The sequence below is a fragment of the Equus asinus genome, chromosome 29 (genome assembly GCF_041296235.1).
Source record: "Equus asinus isolate D_3611 breed Donkey chromosome 29, EquAss-T2T_v2, whole genome shotgun sequence".
Lineage (NCBI taxonomy): Eukaryota > Metazoa > Chordata > Mammalia > Perissodactyla > Equidae > Equus > Equus asinus.
Genome location: NC_091818.1, coordinates 6,647,542 through 6,662,341, shown reverse-complemented (window position 1 = coordinate 6,662,341; position 14,800 = coordinate 6,647,542).

Below are 14,800 nucleotides of genomic sequence, written 5' to 3'. Positions count from 1 at the left end.
ACAGAAGGTGAACTTCCAAGGATGGAAAATCACCTCCAAATGCTTACAGATGCTACAGAAAGGCAGACCATTCCAAATAGGTGAAGAGGAATACTACGAAGGGAACATGATCAGTCCTAAACCCATGAACGAACGGAAAATGTTACCGTCCATGATGTTATTACTAATCACCTTCACGAATAATCCAAACAGGCCCACGTCTTCCCAAGTTCAGGCAAAAGGTTGGTCCAAAAGTACAATTCAGGGCCGGCCCTGTGGTGGAGCAGGTAAGTGCCCACATTCCGCTTGGGCGGCCCGGGCCTCACTGTTTCACATTACGAGTGCATATCACATTAGTAGTGTTAGGAAATATAGATTTCATGGTATGGTGCGGGCAGAGATCATAAATAAGCAGCAATTGTGAGGATACGTTATCAATACGCACAAGAAAAGGAACCATAAGAATATTACAATCTATGGAAGTATCTGGTACACTTCCCAAAGGCAGAAGGAAGGAAAACTTGTGACCTGCCAAGGTGGAATTGGCAGAGTGCCACGAGATGACACCATCATTGTGCATCAGAACATTCCCTGGGCAACTTCAACTTGTGAGGGAGTCCAGGACTTTTTCTGGGTAAGGTCCACCCATTTTGCCATCTACCCAAGATATAAGAGATAAAACCCAGGATAATCTTACAGGAGTGACACCAGTGTCTAGAGAGAATGTAGGAGCCCTTTCGAAGTTCAAGGAGAAAGATAGAAACTGACAACAATTGCAGAAAAAGGAAAACTATCCTACCTAGACAGGGTGAGGAGTCAGACTGGTCTGAGATGGCTGTGAAACTCTGTGTGCACGGAGGTTGTCAGGACAACTTCGAATTTTGAGGTCGCTTATGACATCACGGTGAACATGTCCCCCAGGGTGGCCGCATGGTTACAGTCTGAGGATTGGCCTAGGCTAGGCTATTAAAGGGACAGATACCCAGAAACAGGTTTGGCAAACAGAAAGCAGGCACAGAAACTAGAAGAGATAAAACAGAGTCTGATGCAAGGGATAAGAAAGGAACCCTAGGCCACAAGTGAGAATAGAGGGACAGGCACGGAGAGGAGAACATTGTCATCTATTCAAGTCTATGGGGAGGTCATGCTGATTCAAGCTTGCAACTTCATTGGAAACAAGTGGCCGGACTTGGCGTTCATCACACCTACAGTGCCCTTGTGCCTTAAGCATAATGCAAAGTCAAGAAAGATGTCTTGAGGACATTGAAGAGAAGAATCGATGCCTCCTTTCCAAGGCCCATAGCATTCTTTGCAGGTCAGTCTCTTTTTCCGAAGCTCTGGTGTCACGTGGGCCCACTGGGCACATGGTAATGTGTCCCAAGAGATGTCTTGGAAGCCTTGAAGGAATGGAGCCCTGTCACGCTTGGGGTATGTCTCTTTGTTTGGAAGTGCTCTACAAGGGTGCTGAAAAGCACCCTCTTCCACAGGGCTTCGTTCCTTCGTGAAGGCTGCCCTCCCAGGCTAGTGTGCTCTGTTTGCCTCCATCGAAATTCTCTCCCCCTACCTCTTGCCGTAGAAGGATTATTGATTATGTGTTTTGACACCATATGTAAGGAAGTTGCACGAAAATTAGAACTTTACAGTTGTGTTTCAAGAAAAATAAACAGGCCAGGGTAGAGGATGTAGGGCAAACAAATGGCACACCCTATAAAAATTAAGTAAGCCCGTATCTGGACGGAATCTAGGGGAACGTTCAAGGATCAGGGGTCAAGTTCGAAACTTCCCAAATCCGGAAAAGAGACAGAAAAATATCTTTCCTGGAGAGTGGAATTCATCCGATTTGTCTAAGTTGTCTTGGAAACATTGTGTCCGTGAAGGGGGTTGCCAGGACCACCTCGAATTTGGAGTTTCTGATCTCAGGATGTCAAACCAACCCACATGACCACGTGTTCTCAGTGCTTAGTTTGACCTAGGCTAGGGTAGCCAAGAGTCCTACAAGTGACCGGTGCAAATTCAAGGACAACAACCAAGAGTCACGAAAGCACTCACACCTCACCCTAGAGAACATACAGCGATTAACGAAATACAAACTAATCCCTTGGAATGAAGGAGAACGGACTGATAAGCATGTCTAAGGGAGATAGCTGAGAAAGACCATGACGAGTATACTATGGAAAAGAAAAAGAGGACCCAGAAAATGGAAGGTGAACAGAAATCACACCTGAATTATCCACAATGAAAGATGATGTCCGTCTTTAGACAGACTCTGCTGGAACGTTTGAAAGTCAGAGAAATTCACAAGCCAAAAAACGGCAGCGAAGGTCAAGCATGGGCTAACTGGGAAGGGTGAGTTATGAGACTGCTCCAAGCAGGCTCTGAAACCTGTATCCAGGAAGCATGCTGGACCTCAGAGACACAATTATGACAAATCCTCTGACATCACAATGGACCCGAAAAACAACCTAGCCTCATCTACACAGTGCTAGAGTTGGGCTCACTAGTATATTTAACTCCCGTTGCACTCAACTGCACGTTGCCACTGAACATGTAAGTGGCCGGCCGGTGGTGCAGTGGTGAGGTCCGCACCTTCTGGGTCTGTGGCCCAGTATGGGCTGGGTGGAATCCTCGGTTTGGGCCTCCTCACCACTGCTTCAGTTGTTCTGGTGCAGGCGTCCGAGGTAGAGTAGAGGCAGATGGGAAGGGACGTTGGACAGGGCCAGACTTCCACAGCAAATACAGGAGCATTGCCAGCAGATGTGAGCACAGCAATGCACTTGTGCCAAAACAAAACCAATTAAAAGTTGCAAAGAACAGAAAAACTGAAGCTAAGGAAAAAAAAAAACAAAAAAACAGGAGCTTGCCATTACGAAGAATAGGATCTCTGTGAATAACCTTAGCAAAACAGGTGAATTCTATGTTAATTCAAAAACTAGCAAACCTTTGGGGAAAGAAACTCAAGAAGACACAAGAAAAAAAAAGATATCGAGGGATCGAGGAATGGAAGGATTAACACACTTGAAAGGTTCATACCGCAGTAAGGAATCTCTGGATTCCATGCAATCCCAGTCAAAGTTGCAGCAGTATTTGCCACAGAGAAGAAGAGAGAATCCTAAAGTTTCTAGCCAGCAACACGAGACCCTGACTAGGCAAAGGAATCCTCAGGAAAACGAACAAAGCAGCACGTGTCACAATTTCTGATTTCAACATAGAGGACGAAGCGCTAGGTACCGAAACGGCACAGTCTGGGCCCCAAAACAGGCATGAAGACCCATGCAAAACAATTGAGAGCCCAGAGCCCAACTCAAACTTACATGGACAGCCCATTTTGGACCAGGGAGCCAAGTGGAGACAGCGGAGGAAGGAGAGTCTCTACAATAAACGGTGCTGGGAAGCCTGCACAGCCACATGGAACACAACGAGAGTACACCATGATGTTACACCTGGCACACACACCACCTGAAATGGATTAAAGCCTTGAATGGCAGACTTGAAACCGTGAACCTTGTAGGAGAAGACCTAGGCAGAGTGCTCTTTGCCATCTGTCTGAGCCGCCTATTTGGAAGAAGCATGTCTGACTGGGCAAGGGCAACAAAGGAAACAAGAAACAAACGGGACCACATCAAATGCACACACTTCTGCCCACTCAAGGAAACCATCAACTGAATACTAAGACACCACAACAATTGGGAGAGGATGTTTGCAAACCACACATCGGACAAGGGGTGAAAAGCCCAAAGATACAATCAACTCGCACGTCTCCACAAGAAAAAAAACAAGCCAATGAAAACCTGGTCAAAAGATGGAAGCAGAGATTTCTCCGAAGAAGACAGAAAGAGGGCCAGTAGGTGCATGAAAACTTGTTCACCATCATGAAGTCTCAGGAAAATGCAAATCCAAACTGCAAGGCCATGGCAGCTCACTGTGGTCAGCATGGCTAGAAGGAAGCAGACAGGAAATAACAAGTGTCAGAGAGGAGGTGGAGAGAAGGGAAGCCTCCTGCACTGCTGGTGGGAGTGTAACCCGGTGCAGCCACGATGCCAAAGGTGTGGAACTGCCTCAGAAGTTTAAGTATCCATGTCCCGTATGACCCAGCTATTAATCTGCCGCTTGCTTATCCAAAACAGTCAGAAAGACTACCGCATAAAGACATGTGCATGGCTGTGTTCACCACAGTCTTACTCCGGATATCCAAGACTTGGAAAGCACCCTGGTGTCCAGCAAGGGATGATTGGAGAAGGAAGATGGGCTATAGCCACACAATGGTATACCACTCAGCCGGAACAAATGATGCAATCCAGCCATTTGTGACCACCAGAATGGCTGTGAGGGTTTTAGGGGAAGTGTAACAAGCCCCAGGGAGAAATTCAAATACCATAGAATCTCACTTACAAGGAGAAGAAAAAGCAAGCACTAACCAACAGGTGGCACTGAACATTTGTATGCGGGCTCCCAGAGGCAAAGAGGGGCGGTGACGGAGGGTGAAAGAGAAGATTAGGCACAAGTGTGTGGTGAGGGCCTGTGATTAGTCTTACACTGGTGAAGATGATGTAAGCTACACAGAAGTCTAAAGCAATGAGGACGTGAATCTGGAAGTTATAGTACGTTCTAATGCAGGGTCATGGCTATAAATTCACCTCAAATCAAAAATCCAAAAAGGGGTCCAGAATGATGTCATAAAGCTTTGGGGGCGGAAAGAGTTTACAGAAGGTGAACTTCCAAGGATGGAAAATCACCTCCAAATGCTTACAGATGCTACAGAAAGGCAGACCATTCCAAATAGGTGAAGAGGAATACTACGAAGGGAACATGATCAGTCCTAAACCCATGAACGAACGGAAAATGTTACCGTCCATGATGTTATTACTAATCACCTTCACGAATAATCCAAACAGGCCCACGTCTTCCCAAGTTCAGGCAAAAGGTTGGTCCAAAAGTACAATTCAGGGCCGGCCCTGTGGTGGAGCAGGTAAGTGCCCACATTCCGCTTGGGCGGCCCGGGCCTCACTGTTTCACATTACGAGTGCATATCACATTAGTAGTGTTAGGAAATATAGATTTCATGGTATGGTGCGGGCAGAGATCATAAATAAGCAGCAATTGTGAGGATACGTTATCAATACGCACAAGAAAAGGAACCATAAGAATATTACAATCTATGGAAGTATCTGGTACACTTCCCAAAGGCAGAAGGAAGGAAAACTTGTGACCTGCCAAGGTGGAATTGGCAGAGTGCCACGAGATGACACCATCATTGTGCATCAGAACATTCCCTGGGCAACTTCAACTTGTGAGGGAGTCCAGGACTTTTTCTGGGTAAGGTCCACCCATTTTGCCATCTACCCAAGATATAAGAGATAAAACCCAGGATAATCTTACAGGAGTGACACCAGTGTCTAGAGAGAATGTAGGAGCCCTTTCGAAGTTCAAGGAGAAAGATAGAAACTGACAACAATTGCAGAAAAAGGAAAACTATCCTACCTAGACAGGGTGAGGAGTCAGACTGGTCTGAGATGGCTGTGAAACTCTGTGTGCACGGAGGTTGTCAGGACAACTTCGAATTTTGAGGTCGCTTATGACATCACGGTGAACATGTCCCCCAGGGTGGCCGCATGGTTACAGTCTGAGGATTGGCCTAGGCTAGGCTATTAAAGGGACAGATACCCAGAAACAGGTTTGGCAAACAGAAAGCAGGCACAGAAACTAGAAGAGATAAAACAGAGTCTGATGCAAGGGATAAGAAAGGAACCCTAGGCCACAAGTGAGAATAGAGGGACAGGCACGGAGAGGAGAACATTGTCATCTATTCAAGTCTATGGGGAGGTCATGCTGATTCAAGCTTGCAACTTCATTGGAAACAAGTGGCCGGACTTGGCTTTCATCACACCTACAGTGCCCTTGTGCCTTAAGCATAATGCAAAGTCAAGAAAGATGTCTTGAGGACATTGAAGAGAAGAATCGATGCCTCCTTTCCAAGGCCCATAGCATTCTTTGAAGGTCAGTCTCTTTTTCCGAAGCTCTGGTGTCACGTGGGCCCACTGGGCACATGGTAATGTGTCCCAAGAGATGTCTTGGAAGCCTTGAAGGAATGGAGCCCTGTCACGCTTGGGGTATGTCTCTTTGTTTGGAAGTGCTCTACAAGGGTGCTGAAAAGCACCCTCTTCCACAGGGCTTCGTTCCTTCGTGAAGGCTGCCCTCCCAGGCTAGTGTGCTCTGTTTGCCTCCATCGAAATTCTCTCCCCCTACCTCTTGCCGTAGAAGGATTATTGATTATGTGTTTTGACACCATATGTAAGGAAGTTGCACGAAAATTAGAACTTTACAGTTGTGTTTCAAGAAAAATAAACAGGCCAGGGTAGAGGATGTAGGGCAAACAAATGGCACACCCTATAAAAATTAAGTAAGCCCGTATCTGGACGGAATCTAGGGGAACGTTCAAGGATCAGGGGTCAAGTTCGAAACTTCCCAAATCCGGAAAAGAGACAGAAAAATATCTTTCCTGGAGAGTGGAATTCATCCGATTTGTCTAAGTTGTCTTGGAAACATTGTGTCCGTGAAGGGGGTTGCCAGGACCACCTCGAATTTGGAGTTTCTGATCTCAGGATGTCAAACCAACCCACATGACCACGTGTTCTCAGTGCTTAGTTTGACCTAGGCTAGGGTAGCCAAGAGTCCTACAAGTGACCGGTGCAAATTCAAGGACAACAACCAAGAGTCACGAAAGCACTCACACCTCACCCTAGAGAACATACAGCGATTAACGAAATACAAACTAATCCCTTGGAATGAAGGAGAACGGACTGATAAGCATGTCTAAGGGAGATAGCTGAGAAAGACCATGACGAGTATACTATGGAAAAGAAAAAGAGGACCCAGAAAATGGAAGGTGAACAGAAATCACACCTGAATTATCCACAATGAAAGATGATGTCCGTCTTTAGACAGACTCTGCTGGAACGTTTGAAAGTCAGAGAAATTCACAAGCCAAAAAACGGCAGCGAAGGTCAAGCATGGGCTAACTGGGAAGGGTGAGTTATGAGACTGCTCCAAGCAGGCTCTGAAACCTGTATCCAGGAAGCATGCTGGACCTCAGAGACACAATTATGACAAATCCTCTGACATCACAATGGACCCGAAAAACAACCTAGCCTCATCTACACAGTGCTAGAGTTGGGCTCACTAGTATATTTAACTCCCGTTGCACTCAACTGCACGTTGCCACTGAACATGTAAGTGGCCGGCCGGTGGTGCAGTGGTGAGGTCCGCACCTTCTGGGTCTGTGGCCCAGTATGGGCTGGGTGGAATCCTCGGTTTGGGCCTCCTCACCACTGCTTCAGTTGTTCTGGTGCAGGCGTCCGAGGTAGAGTAGAGGCAGAAGGGAAGGGACGTTGGACAGGGCCAGACTTCCACAGCAAATACAGGAGCATTGCCAGCAGATGTGAGCACAGCAATGCACTTGTGCCAAAACAAAACCAATTAAAAGTTGCAAAGAACAGAAAAACTGAAGCTAAGGAAAAAAAAAAACAAAAAAACAGGAGCTTGCCATTACGAAGAATAGGATCTCTGTGAATAACCTTAGCAAAACAGGTGAATTCTATGTTAATTCAAAAACTAGCAAACCTTTGGGGAAAGAAACTCAAGAAGACACAAGAAAAAAAAAGATATCGAGGGATCGAGGAATGGAAGGATTAACACACTTGAAAGGTTCATACCGCAGTAAGGAATCTCTGGATTCCATGCAATCCCAGTCAAAGTTGCAGCAGTATTTGCCACAGAGAAGAAGAGAGAATCCTAAAGTTTCTAGCCAGCAACACGAGACCCTGACTAGGCAAAGGAATCCTCAGGAAAACGAACAAAGCAGCACGTGTCACAATTTCTGATTTCAACATAGAGGACGAAGCGCTAGGTACCGAAACGGCACAGTCTGGGCCCCAAAACAGGCATGAAGACCCATGCAAAACAATTGAGAGCCCAGAGCCCAACTCAAACTTACATGGACAGCCCATTTTGGACCAGGGAGCCAAGTGGAGACAGCGGAGGAAGGAGAGTCTCTACAATAAACGGTGCTGGGAAGCCTGCACAGCCACATGGAACACAACGAGAGTACACCATGATGTTACACCTGGCACACACACCACCTGAAATGGATTAAAGCCTTGAATGGCAGACTTGAAACCGTGAACCTTGTAGGAGAAGACCTAGGCAGAGTGCTCTTTGCCATCTGTCTGAGCCGCCTATTTGGAAGAAGCATGTCTGACTGGGCAAGGGCAACAAAGGAAACAAGAAACAAACGGGACCACATCAAATGCACACACTTCTGCCCACTCAAGGAAACCATCAACTGAATACTAAGACACCACAACGATTGGGAGAGGATGTTTGCAAACCACACATCGGACAAGGGGTGAAAAGCCCAAAGATACAATCAACTCGCACGTCTCCACAAGAAAAAAAACAAGCCAATGAAAACCTGGTCAAAAGATGGAAGCAGAGATTTCTCCGAAGAAGACAGAAAGAGGGCCAGTAGGTGCATGAAAACTTGTTCACCATCATGAAGTCTCAGGAAAATGCAAATCCAAACTGCAAGGCCATGGCAGCTCACTGTGGTCAGCATGGCTAGAAGGAAGCAGACAGGAAATAACAAGTGTCAGAGAGGAGGTGGAGAGAAGGGAAGCCTCCTGCACTGCTGGTGGGAGTGTAACCCGGTGCAGCCACGATGCCAAAGGTGTGGAACTGCCTCAGAAGTTTAAGTATCCATGTCCCGTATGACCCAGCTATTAATCTGACGCTTGCTTATCCAAAACAGTCAGAAAGACTACCGCATAAAGACATGTGCATGGCTGTGTTCACCACAGTCTTACTCCGGATATCCAAGACTTGGAAAGCACCCTGGTGTCCAGCAAGGGATGATTGGAGAAGGAAGATGGGCTATAGCCACACAATGGTATACCACTCAGCCGGAACAAATGATGCAATCCAGCCGTTTGTGACCACCAGAATGGCTGTGAGGGTTTTAGGGGAAGTGTAACAAGCCCCAGGGAGAAATTCAAATACCATAGAATCTCACTTACAAGGAGAAGAAAAAGCAAGCACTAACCAACAGGTGGCACTGAACATTTGTATGCGGGCTCCCAGAGGCAAAGAGGGGCGGTGACGGAGGGTGAAAGAGAAGATTAGGCACAAGTGTGTGGTGAGGGCCTGTGATTAGTCTTACACTGGTGAAGATGATGTAAGCTACACAGAAGTCTAAAGCAATGAGGACGTGAATCTGGAAGTTATAGTACGTTCTAATGCAGGGTCATGGCTATAAATTCACCTCAAATCAAAAATCCAAAAAGGGGTCCAGAATGATGTCATAAAGCTTTGGGGGCGGAAAGAGTTTACGGAAGGTGAACTTCCAAGGATGGAAAATCACCTCCAAATGCTTACAGATGCTACAGAAAGGCAGACCATTCCAAATAGGTGAAGAGGAATACTACGAAGGGAACATGATCAGTCCTAAACCCATGAACGAACGGAAAATGTTACCGTCCATGATGTTATTACTAATCACCTTCACGAATAATCCAAACAGGCCCACGTCTTCCCAAGTTCAGGCAAAAGGTTGGTCCAAAAGTACAATTCAGGGCCGGCCCTGTGGTGGAGCAGGTAAGTGCCCACATTCCGCTTGGGCGGCCCGGGCCTCACTGTTTCACATTACGAGTGCATATCACATTAGTAGTGTTAGGAAATATAGATTTCATGGTATGGTGCGGGCAGAGATCACAAATAAGCAGCAATTGTGAGGATACGTTATCAATACGCACAAGAAAAGGAACCATAAGAATATTACAATCTATGGAAGTATCTGGTACACTTCCCAAAGGCAGAAGGAAGGAAAACTTGTGACCTGCCAAGGTGGAATTGGCAGAGTGCCACGAGATGACACCATCATTGTGCATCAGAACATTCCCTGGGCAACTTCAACTTGTGAGGGAGTCCAGGACTTTTTCTGGGTAAGGTCCACCCATTTTGCCATCTACCCAAGATATAAGAGATAAAACCCAGGATAATCTTACAGGAGTGACACCAGTGTCTAGAGAGAATGTAGGAGCCCTTTCGAAGTTCAAGGAGAAAGATAGAAACTGACAACAATTGCAGAAAAAGGAAAACTATCCTACCTAGACAGGGTGAGGAGTCAGACTGGTCTGAGATGGCTGTGAAACTCTGTGTGCACGGAGGTTGTCAGGACAACTTCGAATTTTGAGGTCGCTTATGACATCACGGTGAACATGTCCCCCAGGGTGGCCGCATGGTTACAGTCTGAGGATTGGCCTAGGCTAGGCTATTAAAGGGACAGATACCCAGAAACAGGTTTGGCAAACAGAAAGCAGGCACAGAAACTAGAAGAGATAAAACAGAGTCTGATGCAAGGGATAAGAAAGGAACCCTAGGCCACAAGTGAGAATAGAGGGACAGGCACGGAGAGGAGAACATTGTCATCTATTCAAGTCTATGGGGAGGTCATGCTGATTCAAGCTTGCAACTTCATTGGAAACAAGTGGCCGGACTTGGCTTTCATCACACCTACAGTGCCCTTGTGCCTTAAGCATAATGCAAAGTCAAGAAAGATGTCTTGAGGACATTGAAGAGAAGAATCGATGCCTCCTTTCCAAGGCCCATAGCATTCTTTGAAGGTCAGTCTCTTTTTCCGAAGCTCTGGTGTCACGTGGGCCCACTGGGCACATGGTAATGTGTCCCAAGAGATGTCTTGGAAGCCTTGAAGGAATGGAGCCCTGTCACGCTTGGGGTATGTCTCTTTGTTTGGAAGTGCTCTACAAGGGTGCTGAAAAGCACCCTCTTCCACAGGGCTTCGTTCCTTCGTGAAGGCTGCCCTCCCAGGCTAGTGTGCTCTGTTTGCCTCCATCGAAATTCTCTCCCCCTACCTCTTGCCGTAGAAGGATTATTGATTATGTGTTTTGACACCATATGTAAGGAAGTTGCACGAAAATTAGAACTTTACAGTTGTGTTTCAAGAAAAATAAACAGGCCAGGGTAGAGGATGTAGGGCAAACAAATGGCACACCCTATAAAAATTAAGTAAGCCCGTATCTGGACGGAATCTAGGGGAACGTTCAAGGATCAGGGGTCAAGTTCGAAACTTCCCAAATCCGGAAAAGAGACAGAAAAATATCTTTCCTGGAGAGTGGAATTCATCCGATTTGTCTAAGTTGTCTTGGAAACATTGTGTCCGTGAAGGGGGTTGCCAGGACCACCTCGAATTTGGAGTTTCTGATCTCAGGATGTCAAACCAACCCACATGACCACGTGTTCTCAGTGCTTAGTTTGACCTAGGCTAGGGTAGCCAAGAGTCCTACAAGTGACCGGTGCAAATTCAAGGACAACAACCAAGAGTCACGAAAGCACTCACACCTCACCCTAGAGAACATACAGCGATTAACGAAATACAAACTAATCCCTTGGAATGAAGGAGAACGGACTGATAAGCATGTCTAAGGGAGATAGCTGAGAAAGACCATGACGAGTATACTATGGAAAAGAAAAAGAGGACCCAGAAAATGGAAGGTGAACAGAAATCACACCTGAATTATCCACAATGAAAGATGATGTCCGTCTTTAGACAGACTCTGCTGGAACGTTTGAAAGTCAGAGAAATTCACAAGCCAAAAAACGGCAGCGAAGGTCAAGCATGGGCTAACTGGGAAGGGTGAGTTATGAGACTGCTCCAAGCAGGCTCTGAAACCTGTATCCAGGAAGCATGCTGGACCTCAGAGACACAATTATGACAAATCCTCTGACATCACAATGGACCCGAAAAACAACCTAGCCTCATCTACACAGTGCTAGAGTTGGGCTCACTAGTATATTTAACTCCCGTTGCACTCAACTGCACGTTGCCACTGAACATGTAAGTGGCCGGCCGGTGGTGCAGTGGTGAGGTCCGCACCTTCTGGGTCTGTGGCCCAGTATGGGCTGGGTGGAATCCTCGGTTTGGGCCTCCTCACCACTGCTTCAGTTGTTCTGGTGCAGGCGTCCGAGGTAGAGTAGAGGCAGATGGGAAGGGACGTTGGACAGGGCCAGACTTCCACAGCAAATACAGGAGCATTGCCAGCAGATGTGAGCACAGCAATGCACTTGTGCCAAAACAAAACCAATTAAAAGTTGCAAAGAACAGAAAAACTGAAGCTAAGGAAAAAAAAAAACAAAAAAACAGGAGCTTGCCATTACGAAGAATAGGATCTCTGTGAATAACCTTAGCAAAACAGGTGAATTCTATGTTAATTCAAAAACTAGCAAACCTTTGGGGAAAGAAACTCAAGAAGACACAAGAAAAAAAAAGATATCGAGGGATCGAGGAATGGAAGGATTAACACACTTGAAAGGTTCATACCGCAGTAAGGAATCTCTGGATTCCATGCAATCCCAGTCAAAGTTGCAGCAGTATTTGCCACAGAGAAGAAGAGAGAATCCTAAAGTTTCTAGCCAGCAACACGAGACCCTGACTAGGCAAAGGAATCCTCAGGAAAACGAACAAAGCAGCACGTGTCACAATTTCTGATTTCAACATAGAGGACGAAGCGCTAGGTACCGAAACGGCACAGTCTGGGCCCCAAAACAGGCATGAAGACCCATGCAAAACAATTGAGAGCCCAGAGCCCAACTCAAACTTACATGGACAGCCCATTTTGGACCAGGGAGCCAAGTGGAGACAGCGGAGGAAGGAGAGTCTCTACAATAAACGGTGCTGGGAAGCCTGCACAGCCACATGGAACACAACGAGAGTACACCATGATGTTACACCTGGCACACACACCACCTGAAATGGATTAAAGCCTTGAATGGCAGACTTGAAACCGTGAACCTTGTAGGAGAAGACCTAGGCAGAGTGCTCTTTGCCATCTGTCTGAGCCGCCTATTTGGAAGAAGCATGTCTGACTGGGCAAGGGCAACAAAGGAAACAAGAAACAAACGGGACCACATCAAATGCACACACTTCTGCCCACTCAAGGAAACCATCAACTGAATACTAAGACACCACAACAATTGGGAGAGGATGTTTGCAAACCACACATCGGACAAGGGGTGAAAAGCCCAAAGATACAATCAACTCGCACGTCTCCACAAGAAAAAAAACAAGCCAATGAAAACCTGGTCAAAAGATGGAAGCAGAGATTTCTCCGAAGAAGACAGAAAGAGGGCCAGTAGGTGCATGAAAACTTGTTCACCATCATGAAGTCTCAGGAAAATGCAAATCCAAACTGCAAGGCCATGGCAGCTCACTGTGGTCAGCATGGCTAGAAGGAAGCAGACAGGAAATAACAAGTGTCAGAGAGGAGGTGGAGAGAAGGGAAGCCTCCTGCACTGCTGGTGGGAGTGTAACCCGGTGCAGCCACGATGCCAAAGGTGTGGAACTGCCTCAGAAGTTTAAGTATCCATGTCCCGTATGACCCAGCTATTAATCTGCCGCTTGCTTATCCAAAACAGTCAGAAAGACTACCGCATAAAGACATGTGCATGGCTGTGTTCACCACAGTCTTACTCCGGATATCCAAGACTTGGAAAGCACCCTGGTGTCCAGCAAGGGATGATTGGAGAAGGAAGATGGGCTATAGCCACACAATGGTATACCACTCAGCCGGAACAAATGATGCAATCCAGCCATTTGTGACCACCAGAATGGCTGTGAGGGTTTTAGGGGAAGTGTAACAAGCCCCAGGGAGAAATTCAAATACCATAGAATCTCACTTACAAGGAGAAGAAAAAGCAAGCACTAACCAACAGGTGGCACTGAACATTTGTATGCGGGCTCCCAGAGGCAAAGAGGGGCGGTGACGGAGGGTGAAAGAGAAGATTAGGCACAAGTGTGTGGTGAGGGCCTGTGATTAGTCTTACACTGGTGAAGATGATGTAAGCTACACAGAAGTCTAAAGCAATGAGGACGTGAATCTGGAAGTTATAGTACGTTCTAATGCAGGGTCATGGCTATAAATTCACCTCAAATCAAAAATCCAAAAAGGGGTCCAGAATGATGTCATAAAGCTTTGGGGGCGGAAAGAGTTTACAGAAGGTGAACTTCCAAGGATGGAAAATCACCTCCAAATGCTTACAGATGCTACAGAAAGGCAGACCATTCCAAATAGGTGAAGAGGAATACTACGAAGGGAACATGATCAGTCCTAAACCCATGAACGAACGGAAAATGTTACCGTCCATGATGTTATTACTAATCACCTTCACGAATAATCCAAACAGGCCCACGTCTTCCCAAGTTCAGGCAAAAGGTTGGTCCAAAAGTACAATTCAGGGCCGGCCCTGTGGTGGAGCAGGTAAGTGCCCACATTCCGCTTGGGCGGCCCGGGCCTCACTGTTTCACATTACGAGTGCATATCACATTAGTAGTGTTAGGAAATATAGATTTCATGGTATGGTGCGGGCAGAGATCATAAATAAGCAGCAATTGTGAGGATACGTTATCAATACGCACAAGAAAAGGAACCATAAGAATATTACAATCTATGGAAGTATCTGGTACACTTCCCAAAGGCAGAAGGAAGGAAAACTTGTGACCTGCCAAGGTGGAATTGGCAGAGTGCCACGAGATGACACCATCATTGTGCATCAGAACATTCCCTGGGCAACTTCAACTTGTGAGGGAGTCCAGGACTTTTTCTGGGTAAGGTCCACCCATTTTGCCATCTACCCAAGATATAAGAGATAAAACCCAGGATAATCTTACAGGAGTGACACCAGTGTCTAGAGAGAATGTAGGAGCCCTTTCGAAGTTCAAGGAGAAAGATAGAAACTGACAACAATTGCAGAAAAA